Genomic DNA, 13988 nt, shown 5'->3' with positions numbered 1-13988 from the left:
ATCTTATTTTTAGATGGTTTTTATTTTTTCTTTGTTTTTTGTTTGATTTTTAAATTCTTTTTTGAGTTCGTCTATAAATTCTCTCTGGCACAGGAAACCATATCGCGTTATTCTTTGGGGTAGAAGCAGCTTTTTTAATTTCAAGGTCCTCTGAAACTGAACCCCAGTCTTCCCTGTTCCCATGGTAAGTTTCTCTGGTTGAGTTCTTTGCAGGTTCATTTTTTTTTTTTTTGGTAAGAGTCTTGGAACAGGATGTTGCCTCTAGCTTCACTGCACCTCTCTGACCTGGAACCCCAAACCAGAAGCCCTGCTCCTGCAAGTGCCGACAGCCTGCAGCGTCCCTGCCCCCTGCAGCGTCCCTGCCCCCCTGCTGCACTCCTGGTGTGTTGGCTCCTTCTCCCTCAGGGCTGCATTTGCAGCAGAGCTGGGCCAAGGATGCCCCAGTCTTCCTGGACTCAGACCTCCGACTGCATGGTGTCTGGCGGTGAAAGTTTCTGGGGTTCCTGCTGAGGCTTCAGACAAACCCAGTGAGCTCCACGCGTCCTCCCTTGTTTGTGCGGGAGGTGTTTGCCCTTCACACTGGCTAATCCCCCAGTCTGGGGTCTTTCTTCGGGACCCCTGTTCTGTCCCAAGTCTCCTTGATTTTTTCCCCAGTCTGTGTTTGCCCTGAGGCACCAATCTGTTCTGTTTGTGGGGAAATCTGGAGAGCCTGGGATTTACCCACCAGAAAACCCCATCTTCCCAGAATCTCCCCCACCCCTGATTTCTCTCTTCACTCTATCCAATCGATTGCCACATCTTGTCATTCTTTGTAAGAATTTTCAGGGTTTAAGCTCCCAGGTTCCTGTCTTGGTGCCTTGTGTCCAGATGACTGGACCCTGTCTCAGCTCTGCGCCTGCTCCAGCCATGTCCTGAGTGCTTGGTTCTAACCCGGTGAGCTCTGATACTGCCTCCGGACCACCGGGACCACATGGAAACGCCTCGCTTCAACCTCTCCCATCTCATTTTAATACATCAATACATTGCTTCCTTTTGCACTAGATTCCACCATTCTGGACTATTCTTGGCCCATAAGATTCCATTTCCCATCTGTGTGCCTTTGCATGGGCTGTGCCCCATGCCTACCGTGCCCCTCGGATTCCCTAATCTCTTAGAATCCCTGGCTTCCTAGAAGACTTAGTTGAATAATCAAAACCAAGCATACTACATGCATATATTAAACACCTGCTGTGTACTTCACACTAAAGTTGGAAAGACCAAAGGAAACAGTTTCTTCCCTGAAGGAGCCTGCATTCTCTTTCTGGAACCTTGCCTGGACTGCCCGAAGCAGGGATTTTTTACCGTGTGTGTGTGTGTGTGTGTGTGTGTGTGTGTGTGTGTGTGTGTGTGTTTTGGGCTCCTTTCCAAGATGTTTTTAAATGCATAAAACACATGGAGGGCTACAAAAGAATACAGCTACCAAAAAATTTCTTGCATTTATTTATTTGTTTTGGTGAGTAGGGTCAGGTGACTTGCTCAGTGGTCACAGGACTGTTAACCAGTGCTCTATCCACTGCACTGCCTAGCCTATCCATTGCCCCCCAATATTTTTCAGTGAAGACTTCCTGAGACTGAGCTCCCTGTTCATTAGTCCCTAAATGTCTTCCTGCCTCATCTGTGGCAGCTAGTGGTGCAATGGGTAGCGCCCGGGGCCCACGGTTGGGATCCAGTCTCAGATATGGACCAGCCACGGACCTTCAGCAGAGTCGGCTTCAGCCTGTTTCCTCATCTGTAGATGGAACCAGTGACAGCCCCTGCCTCCTAAAATCGGTGTGAGGATCAGACGGGATAGCCATAAAGTGCTTTAGCCCAGGGACTGGCACGCAGTAGGCACTTAATGTATGTTTATCCCCTGCCCATCCAGTCTGAGCTGCAGCACGGCCCTTCTTCTCAAAGCCATCCTTTCCCTCCAGTTGCCTTGGAGCACGTCCTTCCTGATTTCTTCAGCAGAGGCCGGCTCCTTCTTGCCAGCCAGGAGCGGGCCCTTCATTAAATCCTTCCCCTCTTGGTCTCGTTCTCCCTACTAACCGCCGTTCTGTGGGTCTTCTCTGCTGGCGGTCGCCCGGGCATCCTTGTGGTCTGTGGCTGGCGGCTTTGCTGCTGCTCTCGCTGCCCCGATCTCGGCCATCCGGTCTCCAGCCCCAACCGAAGCTCATCATGATAGTCTACGTTTCTTGGGGCAGCAGCCCTGGGGTTACTCTTTCCTTTGTGTCTCCAGTCTCAGCCCAGGGCCTGGTACACAGAGGGTACTTTATAAATACTTGCTGACTTATCCCTAGTGATTGGCACAGTGCCTGGCATAGAGTAAATGCTTTAAGGTACTGCTTTTTGTATCCCCAGTACTTAGTATAGTGCCTGGCGCCTAGTAGGTATTATAGCTTCAATGCCTGGCGCATAGTGGGTATTAATGCCTTTTGACTTCTTTGTAGCCTCAGTGCTTAGTACAATGCCTGGCGCATAGTAGGTATTAATGCTTGTTATTCTTTGTAGCTCTAATGGCTGGCGCATAGTAAGTATTACTGTTTGTTGACTCTTTTGTAACCTCAATGCCTGGCGCATAGTGGGTATTAACGCTTGTTAATTCCTTTGTAGCTTTAATGGCTGGCACATAGTAAGTATTAACGCTTGTTGACTCCTTTGTAGCCTCAATGCCTGGCACATAGTGGGTATTAACGCTTGTTAACTCCTTTGTAACCTTTAACTCCTTTGTAACCTCAGTACTTAGTACAGTGCCTGGCACATAGTAGGTTGGTTCTTGTCCATACTCAGAACTAAAATGACACCTCCATTAGTGTCAGAGTACAGTGTGTCTGACTATGGCTGATCAGACAGATAGGTGCTTGGAAGGTGTGTGAAAATATCTCTAAATTTGCACATTTCATGTCTCCCATGATAATGATTATTGACTCCTTCATTTGACACACGACGAAACTGAGGTACAGCAACTTGCCCAAGATCACAGATGGTCAATGGCAAAGCCAGGATTCAGACCCAGTTCTTCCAACTTCAAAATCCATGGTTCTTTCCATTGCAAAAAGCCCTTTGAAAAAATAGAAAACAAAAGTCCAGCATTTTTTTTTGCCTTCCTCTGAACTAGCTATTGAGTTATTCTGTCAACAAATCCTTGTCCAGAGGAAGTTGCATCAGGAAATGGGAAGGCAATTAATAGATTAGTGGTGGAAGGTAGCTCGAACATTTAAAATGAGCTTCTAAACCTGGGTTCCCTGTAGGATTTACAGCAATCAAATCCCTGACTAGAGGTTCGGAGAGTCAGAGAATAGGAATACAAAGAGATTAACCACAGGTTTATTTTGTTTCAGGACTCTTCCTCTGCACATCGATATCTTTCTGCCTCTGTCAGAACTTCTCTCATGTGCGTATAGTTACAGGGCCATGGATTTGTCACCTGCAGGCTTGTCAGAGCTCTAACTAAGGTAGGGTGGCTAGAGCTATGTCCTAGGATGCTAAATTTTAAAGGGCGCCCTCAGCACTTGTATTTCTTATGCGAACAGGAATAATAAGGCTTAAAGAGGCTGGGTAGCATGAATAATGAGTTAAAATAGGAAGCTACCAGAGAAGGAGCTTCCTTCCCAGCCCAGCCCCACCCTGCCCTCCCTGGTTAACTGCCTCCTAGGCTGTAGCTCTGCTACAGTCTCTTTTCCCAATGGGAGAATTGGCCAAAGTCTTTCTACCCAAAGAGGTCTGAGATTCTCCCCACTTCCAAAATGGATTTCTTCTTAAAAAGTTGATTTGAGAGTTCCTTCCATGCTGTTTGGACCAGGAGTGTTTAGGAATATTTGTCCCAGGCACAGAAGTCTTAGTTAGAACTCTGCTCTTTCTTACACAGCCATCATCATTTTTACACAGTCATCATCATTTTAAACATAACTACTTTACAAAATGTTAACCATTTTCTTTACAAACTATTAACAAGCACATCAAAGAAAGCTCCAAATCACTAATAATAATAATAATAATAAATAACCTTGAGGTTTTGCCTCATACCCAGCAAATTGGCCAAGATGATAAAAGATGGGAATAATCAATATTGAAAGAGTAACAGAAATGGACAACCATAGAGTCAATCAACAAACTTCTATCAAGCACTTACCCTGGGCCAGGGACTGGGCTAAGTGCTGAGGATACAAAGAAAGACAAACACACTAATTCATGATTTTTCCATACTGGAAAGCAATCTGGAATTAGGCAAATAAAAGTACTAGACTGTCTCATGTCCTTTGACCCAGAAATTTTATAGCCCATAGACATGAAAACCAGAAAGGTTCCATATCCGAAGCAGTAATTTTTGTTATAATATATTGGACTACCTGCCATCTGGGGGGAGGAGGGGGAGAAAAATTTGGAACAGAAGGTTTTGCAAGGGTCAGTGTTGAAAAATTACCTATGCATATGCTTTGTCAATAAAAAACTATAATATATATAAAAAAAGAAATTTTTGTGATAGTTTAGAGCTAGAAATAAAGAAGGTTCCCTTTGGGAAGTGGCTAAATGAATTATGGTACGCAAATGTTTTGGAACATACCCTAAGAATTGATGACTATAAAAAATAAAGAGAAGCATGGGGAGACTCATATGAATTGATTCACAATGAAGTCAGCAGAAGCACGAAACAATGCATTGCTTATGCTAATGACACACCTCTTACCTGAAACTTTAGAATAACGAAAATGAAGGTCATGCAAGTATAAGGAGCACATTTTGATCTGAAGGAGAGTTTCTCCCTCGCTCCACTGCAATTGGCAGGGGACTAGGGAGTAGGACATTATATATGTACATATATAAATAACATGTGCATATACAATATCATCTATCATGATATATATACATATAATATCACATTTTATATATATATACATATATATATAATACATATCTCTAGCTTTATATAACAACCTCTCTATGCTTATTCTCAGCTATTCCTTGTAACAAAGATTTAAAAATGAATGGAAATTGCTTGGCTCACATGAACTCGATAGTGTTTTGCTCTCCAATTCCTAAAGGAGAATCCGTCGCACTATTCTTGGTTCCTGGTCAAGCCGGCTTCTCCTCCTGTCTGGGGAAGATTTTGTACCCATTTAAACGGTCCTGGATGACTGGCTAAGGTGTACTTTGCTAAATATACATGGTCTGGCTTTGCTATATGTCCACATGACTTGGCTGGGGCCCACCATGGCAGCTGAGAGGGCAGGAGAACCAGCCACCTGCTGAATGACGGGAAGATAGTTCTGAAGAAGCGAAACAGGTAACAGGAGATTTGGCTAAGGAGAAATCCTTTGGGAAAGGGGGATTTGTAACTTAAACCTGATGCAACAGGGGCATCAGAAAGAGACTCGGGCGCTGAGGCTGGGCCGTGGGGAAAACTTTCAATTATGAATTTGTTTCCAAATGTAGCTCCAACTTAACCTTACCTGAAAAGGGCCTGGGGACTGTGGGGGGAAAGGATTCAAACCGAGGGACAGTATCTGGATGCCTGAGCTTCCCCTTCTAGCTTTGTGGCTAAAAAACCCACGAAGGAAAGAAAGAGAAGCAATTAAGTGCTCCTATTGCCAGTCACTATGCTAATAATAATTAAAGCTCGCATATAGCACTCTCAAAGCATTTGACACTTTATCTCATTTTATCCCCACAACCATTCTGAGAAGTACATGCTGTTATTTATCACGGTTTTACAGATGTGGAACTGAGGCTGAGGGAGATTAAATGATTTGCCCAGGGTCACATAGCTAGAGGGATACCAAGAAAGGCAAAAACATGGTCCCTGCTCTCAAGGAGCAGGGAATTCTAATAGGGAAGAAACAATATGTAAACAACCAGGTAGCTATAAGACAGAAACAGAAAAGATGAACTCAGAAAGGAAGGCATTAGCAGCAGTTGGATGGGAGGGGGAAGGAGATGGGAAAGGCAGCTAGGGAAACTGCAAGAAGAAGATGAGGGGACAGAATTTTATACACAAATTATTTTTTTTAGGGGTTAGTTAACAGAGAGGAGTCAAGTATAAGAAGACCAGAAAGGTAGGAAGGGGCTTTAAAGGTCAAACAGGGATTTTTATATCTGATGCTAGAGAGATTCAGGACTCAGTGGAGCTCATTGTGGGAAGGGGGACAGATGACAGTCGGATCTATGCTTCAGAAAAATTACTTGGGCAGCAGAGGGAATGGACTGGATGTGAGTGGGAGGGTATGGGTGCAGGACAATGGAGGTCTGGCCAGAGCAAGCAGCAGCAGAGTCCTGCGTCAGAGTGGTGAGGATGACCTAAACTTGGACTAAATCCCGGGTGAAACCTCACTGTTCATTGATGGCGAAGGATGACACAGCCTCCCCATTTCCTCCTCCTTTATCCAGACAGCTTGAGCTGTTTACTGACGCTAAACTTCCTGCTTCCCTCTGGACTGGAGAAATTTGAGCGTCTTTTTTGTTTCCAAGTTTATGAAATGTGATTAAAAAAATATTGATCCACTTAAACCTGAGCTGTTTCTCATATTTTATTTATTTTATAAATGAAAGGAAGAGAGAACAAGCATTCCCTGTCTTAGAGGGGAAATATTTGGTTTGCATTAAAAGGTCTGGATATCAAGGCGGGAGCTATTAGGTCAAAGCAGAGAAAGGTCCATATTAGACTGGTCCAATTACCTCCATTTCCTTTCAATTTGCCCATTTTCAACCTTTTAAACCTGGCTTCCAACCTCATTTTACAGTGGAAACTGCTTTCTCCAAAGTTTCTGATGAGCTCCTACTTTCTAAATCCAATGGTGTTTTCTTAATTCTCTTTATAAGGCTGGTGACCACCTTCTAGATTCTCTCCTTTCTGGGTTTATGTGATACCTTGGTTTCCCCTTGCTCCTCCTGTTACCTGTTTAACCCCTCCTTTCCTAACTGATCATCTGCATCTGGAACCCCCTTCATCCCCATCTCCCTACACCAACTAGGGGTATTCCTTAAAGTGCTTTCCTGGACCCTCTTCTCTCTGTCCTATATTCTTAATTCCCTGTTCTAGGTAATCTTGTCAGTTCTATGGACATCTTTGCCAGGTGGCGCCACAGCAGCCAGGTGGCTCAGAAAATTAGATGATGCCATAGCAACCAGGTGGTGTCATAGCAGCCAGGTGGCGCCATAGTGCACAAAATTTTGGACCTGAAGTCTGGAAGACTGACTTTCCTGAGTTCAAATTCAGCCTCAGAACCTTAGTTAGCCATGTGATGCTGAGAACGTGACTTAACTCCTTTTGCCTCAGTTTCCTAATTTGTAAAATGAGAGGGAAATAGCCAACCTCTCCAGTATCTCTGCCAAGACTGGGGACAGAAACAGACAGAAAAGGACTGAATGGCAAAAATGCAGATGACTCAGAGCAACATTTCAACCTGAATGTACCAGTTATCTCAAATTCAATATATTTACAAGGTTCAGGCCATGATCACTATGCATGTTCACTTTAGCCTTCTCATTAGTTTCTTCACTTCATCTTTCCCCTCTGTAATTTACCTTCTGTGTGGCTGCCAAAGTGATTTTCCTAAAGCTTAGATCTGTGTTAATTAGGGGTTCCCTCTTGCCTTAAGGATAAAATAAAAACTCCTCTGTTGTTTCAAACTCTTCCCGACATGGCCCCATCCTCCCTTTTTAGACTGACTATGAGTAATTCCCTCTCTTAAATTCTATGACCCAAACTGGCTCATCAAAAAGGACAAGAAGTTGTTCCTCATCTAATATCTTCATTTGCATGGATTACATACCCCATTGCCTCCTGTGCCTTCCCTCCCCCACCCCATCTCCTTTAAGGCTCAGCTCACCTCAGAACCAGAACACTGTATGTGGTAAAATATGAATGATGATCCACGTGGGAAGACTTAGCCATTCTCAGCAATACAATGATCCAAGGCACTTCTGAAGAACTCATGATGAGAAATACAGAGAAATGCAGATTCAAACAACTTTTTAAAGGTTACCCTTTTCTTGGCTTTTTTCTTTATTTTTGGCGGAGCAGGAAGGTTTGTTTCACAACGTGGCTAATATGGAATTGTGTTTTGCACAAGTGCAAATGTGTAACCTTTATCAGATTGCTTGCCTTCTCAATGCGGGGGGAGGGAGATGTCAAGAGCAGAACAGAAGTCTGTATACAGCAGGCAATCGTCTGACCGAGGCCTTTCACACTGCCCCGAGGATTTGTGGAAAATTACATCAAAGTCTGGTTGCATCGAGAAGCGTGATGGCGTCCTTGCATGGGCTCTCATGCTTTCTTCGTGGCCAGCAGGGAATGTTTGCTTGCTTCCATTGCTTTTTAGCATATTTCAGCAAGGTTTCCTCCTGTTACCTGCTTAACCCCTCCTTTCCTAATTCGTCATCTGCATCTGGACACCCCCTATCCCTGTCTCACTGACCAGAAATTATTTAACTCAAGAAGCCCACGGACCAAGACTGAAGTGGAGGGATAGTCGGTCTGTGACTGTTGTTCACTGATCGTATGCTCAATGAAGATACAGGAGGTTATGGATTGATTCTTTGCCTCCTGCGCTCATTTTAGAAACCAAGAAAAGAATTTCCCACCAGCCATCATTCATACATGGAACCACTGGGGACGAGTTCACTTACGTAGGCTGCCTACTTTCTGGGGCTGTACATGAGACTGATGCGTGCAATGCCAAAGCTCGCTCGGTGTTTGGGAGGCTCTGAAGGAAAGTGGAGGAGAGAAAAGTGAGGGAGGCTGCTTTCCAAACTGAAGGTGCCGACCTCGTGGCCGTGTGCCTGTGAAATGTGGACAGCCAGACCAGGAACCCAAACCACTTCCATTTGTACCGTCTTAGGGAGATGTTGACGATCACCTGGGACAACAAGGGACCAGACACGGAGGTCCTGTCTCAAGCTTAATTGCCAAGTGTCTAACTCTCCTGCAGAGAACACAATCCCGCTGTCCTGGCTCTGCTGTTCAACTGCCAAATGTACATTTGTCTAAAAAGCTATTTTACAGAGAGCTCCCACAAGCAAGCGTCACACAGAAATGCTGCAAGGACTCTTGAGGACTCTCTGAAGAAAACTCTGGAATGGTGAGACATGGGAGAATGATAGAGGCCTATCCAGTCTGGTGTGCCCGTGCTGTGTTCTATGAGCAAAGCAGAATTGTAATAGCTCAAAAGAAATGTGAGATGTGCAAATGTGGAGATAACTCCAAATAGTCACCTGGAACATTTGTACCCAACCTCTGGGAGAGCCTTCTGAGCTCGTATTGAATCTGATCGACCAGTCGGACACACTGAAACTTGACTCCAACCCAAAGATAACATTTTGGTGTTTCTTGAGAAAGAAAAATAACTACCCCCCCCAAATGGAAATGTTTTGTATGACTGCGTCAGTATAACCTATATCAAATTGCTTGCCTTCTCAGTGATGGTGAGAGGGAGAGATTTGGAACTCAAAATTTTAGAAATGAATGTTAAAAAATTTTATGTGTTTGGGGAAAAAAATACTCAATTCAACTAAATTTTTTTTAACACGAAGCTTTTTTTTCCTAATTCCCATAGTTCTTAGTGCCCTCCCTTTCAAAATTACTTTTTTGGACATACATACCATGTTTCATTATACATCCATATGCCATTCTTTTCCAATAGAATGTAAACTTCTTGAAGGTTTGGGAGCACTTTGGAGCCCCCAAAGTGATCCAGAGCAAAGTTTGAATCCTGCTGTCTTAGTTGACCTTTGAAGCTCGATGAAGAGGCTTTTTTTGTGGATCTTTTGTTTGGTACTTCTGCTATCCATCTCTCTTAGATGTCTGTTTCTATTTTGTCTCTTATCCCTTGCATCTGGACAATATTTGGCACATAGAGGTGTTTCATAAATGCTAATTGACTGAACTGAGTTTCATGCAGCATGATCTCATCATCCTTCATTATCCAGGTTGTGGTCCTCTGGATGTTCCCCAGTTTATCAATATCCTTCTTTAAATGTGGTACCTAGGGGCAGCTGGCTAGGTGGCTCAGTGATAGAGCATCAGCTCAGCAGCCAGGAAGACCCGAGTTCAAATCTGTTCTCAGACACTTAACACTTCCTAGCTGTGTGATCCTGAGTAAGTCACTTAATCCCAATTGCCTCAGCAAAAAAAGAAAAAAAAAAGTGGTACCTAGATATGCAGGCCATGCTTCATATGTAGTTTTTTTTTAGGGCAGAGTACAGTGGGATTCAAACCTCCCATATTCCTGGCAGTCTTTTGGCTGCCATATTTCCTGACTCTGCTGAAACCCCCCGATCGGTTTTTTAAAAAAACCGTCTAGTTATAACTCCCCTAAATCTCATACTTGGGAAGTTTTGGAAGCCAAGTGTGCAATTTTACATTTACAACTCTTGTTGAGTTTCACCCAATCAGATTCAGCCCTGGCATTTAGTGTGTCATCCAAGGCAGCTTAACTGTCCCTTCTAACAGGTGGATAATAGGCCTTCTCGTTAGTCCTCTGGAATAGTACATTGGTCATTATGGTGATGAGAATTCAGCACAACAGTATTCCATCACATTTATATTGTTGATTATCTAATTTATGGGCACTCCCTCAGGTCCTTACTCTGCCATCTCAAAATAAACTATTTTTTATATATACTTAAGAGTTTGTTTTTTGCTCAGTAATCACTCCCTTAATCTATGCTCTTTCTGATTTCCCCCACCTTCTCCCCTTTCTTCTATTTCTACATCTAACCTTGTGTATTCTATTTTTTTTTTGAACCATTTCATATGGTTTAAATATCATCTAGTCCTTCCTCTTCCTCCTCCTCCTTTGTAAATATGTTGACTTGTATACCTTGGTTATGTAGGATAACTTTCCCTAGCCTTCTTTTCCCTTCCTGCTCCACTCTCCTCTCCAATCTATTCCTCTCCCCCTTTTTCCATTCTTAATATTTTTATTTTTCCCAGTTGCATACAAAATAGTTTTTATATTTGTTTTTCAAGTTTTAAATTCAAGATTCTCTTCCTTCCTCCCCACCTTTTGAAGAAGGCACATGTGAAGTTTTTCCATTCTTTTTTAAGACCAAGACATAACAGAACCATTTCCAAGCTTTCTCTACTTGGATTTCTCCTCTGATTCCTGATGTTAAGGTTCAGAGGGAAGACATGTATCTTCTCTCCATATTTAAATGTAAGTAGATTGTCTTTGCTTAATCCTTTATCATTGTTAATTCATGTTTATCTTTTTTGTTTTCTTCTGGCTCTTGTGTTTGAACTTCAAAGATTCTTTGGTCTTTTCAAGAGGAATGCCTGGAAATTCCTTGTTTCATTAAAAATCCTTTCTCTCCCTATAGAATTACTCAGCATTATTGGTTAAGTTATTTTTAAATGTTTTTCTTCTCAATCTGTTTTCCAGATCATATTTTAAATTCTATTTCTAGACAGTCTTTTGACTTTAATATTTCTTGTTGCTACATGGAATTGCCGGCTTCTATATAGTTCATTTTAATTTTCAGGAGTTTGTTGCTTGGGTAAGCTTTTGTTTGTTAAATTAATTCCATATCTACATCTTTCTTTCACAGCTCTTTGTTTCTTTTCCATTTTTTCCTCATCTGCTCTTATTATATTCATAAAACAAAACAAAACATTTCATACTAGGGGGAGGGGGGAAATACCTCTTTAAAGTTTCATCTCTTGTAGGCATTTTGGTTGAGTTTATGCCCTATGTTGTTCCCTGAGGCATTGCTCATAGATCTTTTGGAGTCATTCTCTTCTATTAGTTTTCTATCTTGGGCTTTCCTGCCTCCAGAATAGCTCTTTATGGTGGGGTATTTTTCTAGCCTCCTTCTTGACTTTAAATTAGATGTAAAGGCTGACCTCTGCAGCACTTCTGGAGGGAAGGTCGAGGCTGGTTCTATTGTTTCCTTGGAGGTGCAATGCTAACTTATTCTAAAATCTCAGAAACAGCTCAAGTTAAACTTCTGTAAGATTTCAGTGCTCCCAAAGTGATCCAGAGCAAAGTTTGAATCCTGCTGTCCTAGTTGACCTTTGAAGCTCAATGAAGATCTATGGCTAGATCTTTTGATTGATACTTCTGCCCAAGGGCAGGCGTTTTATTGGCATTTTTGTCTCTTGTTCCTGTTTGGGTCCCATTTTATGCCAACTGCTTGTGGTACCTCAGTGTGATAAGTATATGGAAACCTTTTTTTTTTTTTTAAAGTTCTTTTGTTGGATTTTCAAGATCTCTTATAAATAAATGATTGATCTTCTTTGGGCATTATCCACTTCTGGTTGGGAATATGTCATTTCTATAATTTAATTGGCAATCCAGAAATATAAATCCCATTCTGGGACATTTAAGTCAAGCCATCCCTTACCATTTTCTTCAGGAGACTCATCACCTTGGTGAAAATCTCTGAGCCATCATCTCATTTTTAGATTAAGGGACATCATTCTACACCTATATATACCACAGAGATTGGATCAAAATATCTTAAGGATAGGGTTAGCATCTGGAACAAGAGTTTATTTTCTTTTTCTTAGGTTCTTAGTATGTGTTGTATGCTTGGCTAGTTTAAGCTTTATTCCACAGGTTTTCTAGATAAAATGTCTCAATATTTCAAGATTCTCATTATAAAACTTAACCATCTTTCAAGCAATTGCTTTTATTTTTCCCATAGACTTTCTGCCCACTTGAACAGTAGATATAGTATAGTCAACTCTTTATTGACTTACAAAGGATCTTAAATTTAGCAATTAGTAAACTGAACAAAAACTAAAATGGACAACTGATTACATTAAATTAAAAAGGTTTTGCACAATACTCTTTGATTCAGCAGTGTTACTACTGGGCTTATATCCCAAGTATGTGCCAAAATATTTGTGGCAGCCCTCTTTGTAGCGGACAGAAACTGGAAATTGAGTGGATGCCCATCAATTGAAGAATGGCTGAATAAGTTATGGTATATGAATGTTATGGAATATTATTGTTCTGAAAGAAATGACCAGCAGGATGATTTCAGAGAGGCCTGGAGAGACTTACATGAACTGATGCTAAGTGAAATGAGCAAAAACAGGAGGATCATCACACATGGCAACAACAAAATTATATGATGTTCAACTCTGATGGATGTGGCTCGATTCAACCAGTTCCAATTGTTCAGTAAAGGAGAGAATCAGCTATACCCAGAGAGAGAACTATGGGAAATGAGTGTGGATCACAACATAGCATTTCCATTTTTTCTATTGTTTGCTTGCATTTTTGTTTTCCTTCTCAGGTTTTTTTTTTCTTTCTAGATCCAATTTTCCTTATGCAGCAATTTAACTGTATAATTATGTATATATATTTTAGATTTAACATATACTTTAACATATTTAACATGTATTGGACCATCTGCCATCTAGGGGAGAGGGTGGGGGGAAGGAGGGAAAAAGGTGGAACAGAAGGTTTTGCAAGGGTCGTGAAAACTTCCCCATGCATATGTTTTGTAAATAAAAAGCTATTAAAAAAAAAGTTTTGCACAAACAAACAAAAAACGGTTCCAACAGAAACAAGATTAAAAAGGAAGTACAAAGCTGGGAAAAAACTTTAATCCAGTAGTTCTGATAATGGTCTCACTTCTAAAATATATAAAGAACTACGTTAAATGGATAAGAATACAAGTCATTTCCCAATTGATAAATGGTCAAAAGATATGAAGACAATTTTCAGGTGACAAAGTTAAAGCCATCTATAGTTATATGAAAAAATGCTCTAAATAACTATTGATTAGAGGAATACAGATTAAGACAACGCTGAAGTACCACCTCACCCCTCTCAGATTGGCTAAGATGACAGGAAAAGATAATGATAAATGTTGAGGGGATGTGGAAAAACTGGACACTAATACATTGTTGGTGGAGTTGTGAAATGATCCAACCATTCTGGAGGGCAATCTGGAACTATGCCCAAAGAACTATGAAACTGCATACCCTTTGACCAGCAGTGTCATTACTGAGTCTGTATCTC

Source organism: Antechinus flavipes, chromosome 1 (genome assembly GCF_016432865.1).
Source record: "Antechinus flavipes isolate AdamAnt ecotype Samford, QLD, Australia chromosome 1, AdamAnt_v2, whole genome shotgun sequence".
In the NCBI taxonomy this organism is placed as follows: domain Eukaryota; kingdom Metazoa; phylum Chordata; class Mammalia; order Dasyuromorphia; family Dasyuridae; genus Antechinus; species Antechinus flavipes.
This window is presented reverse-complemented; position numbering follows the sequence as displayed.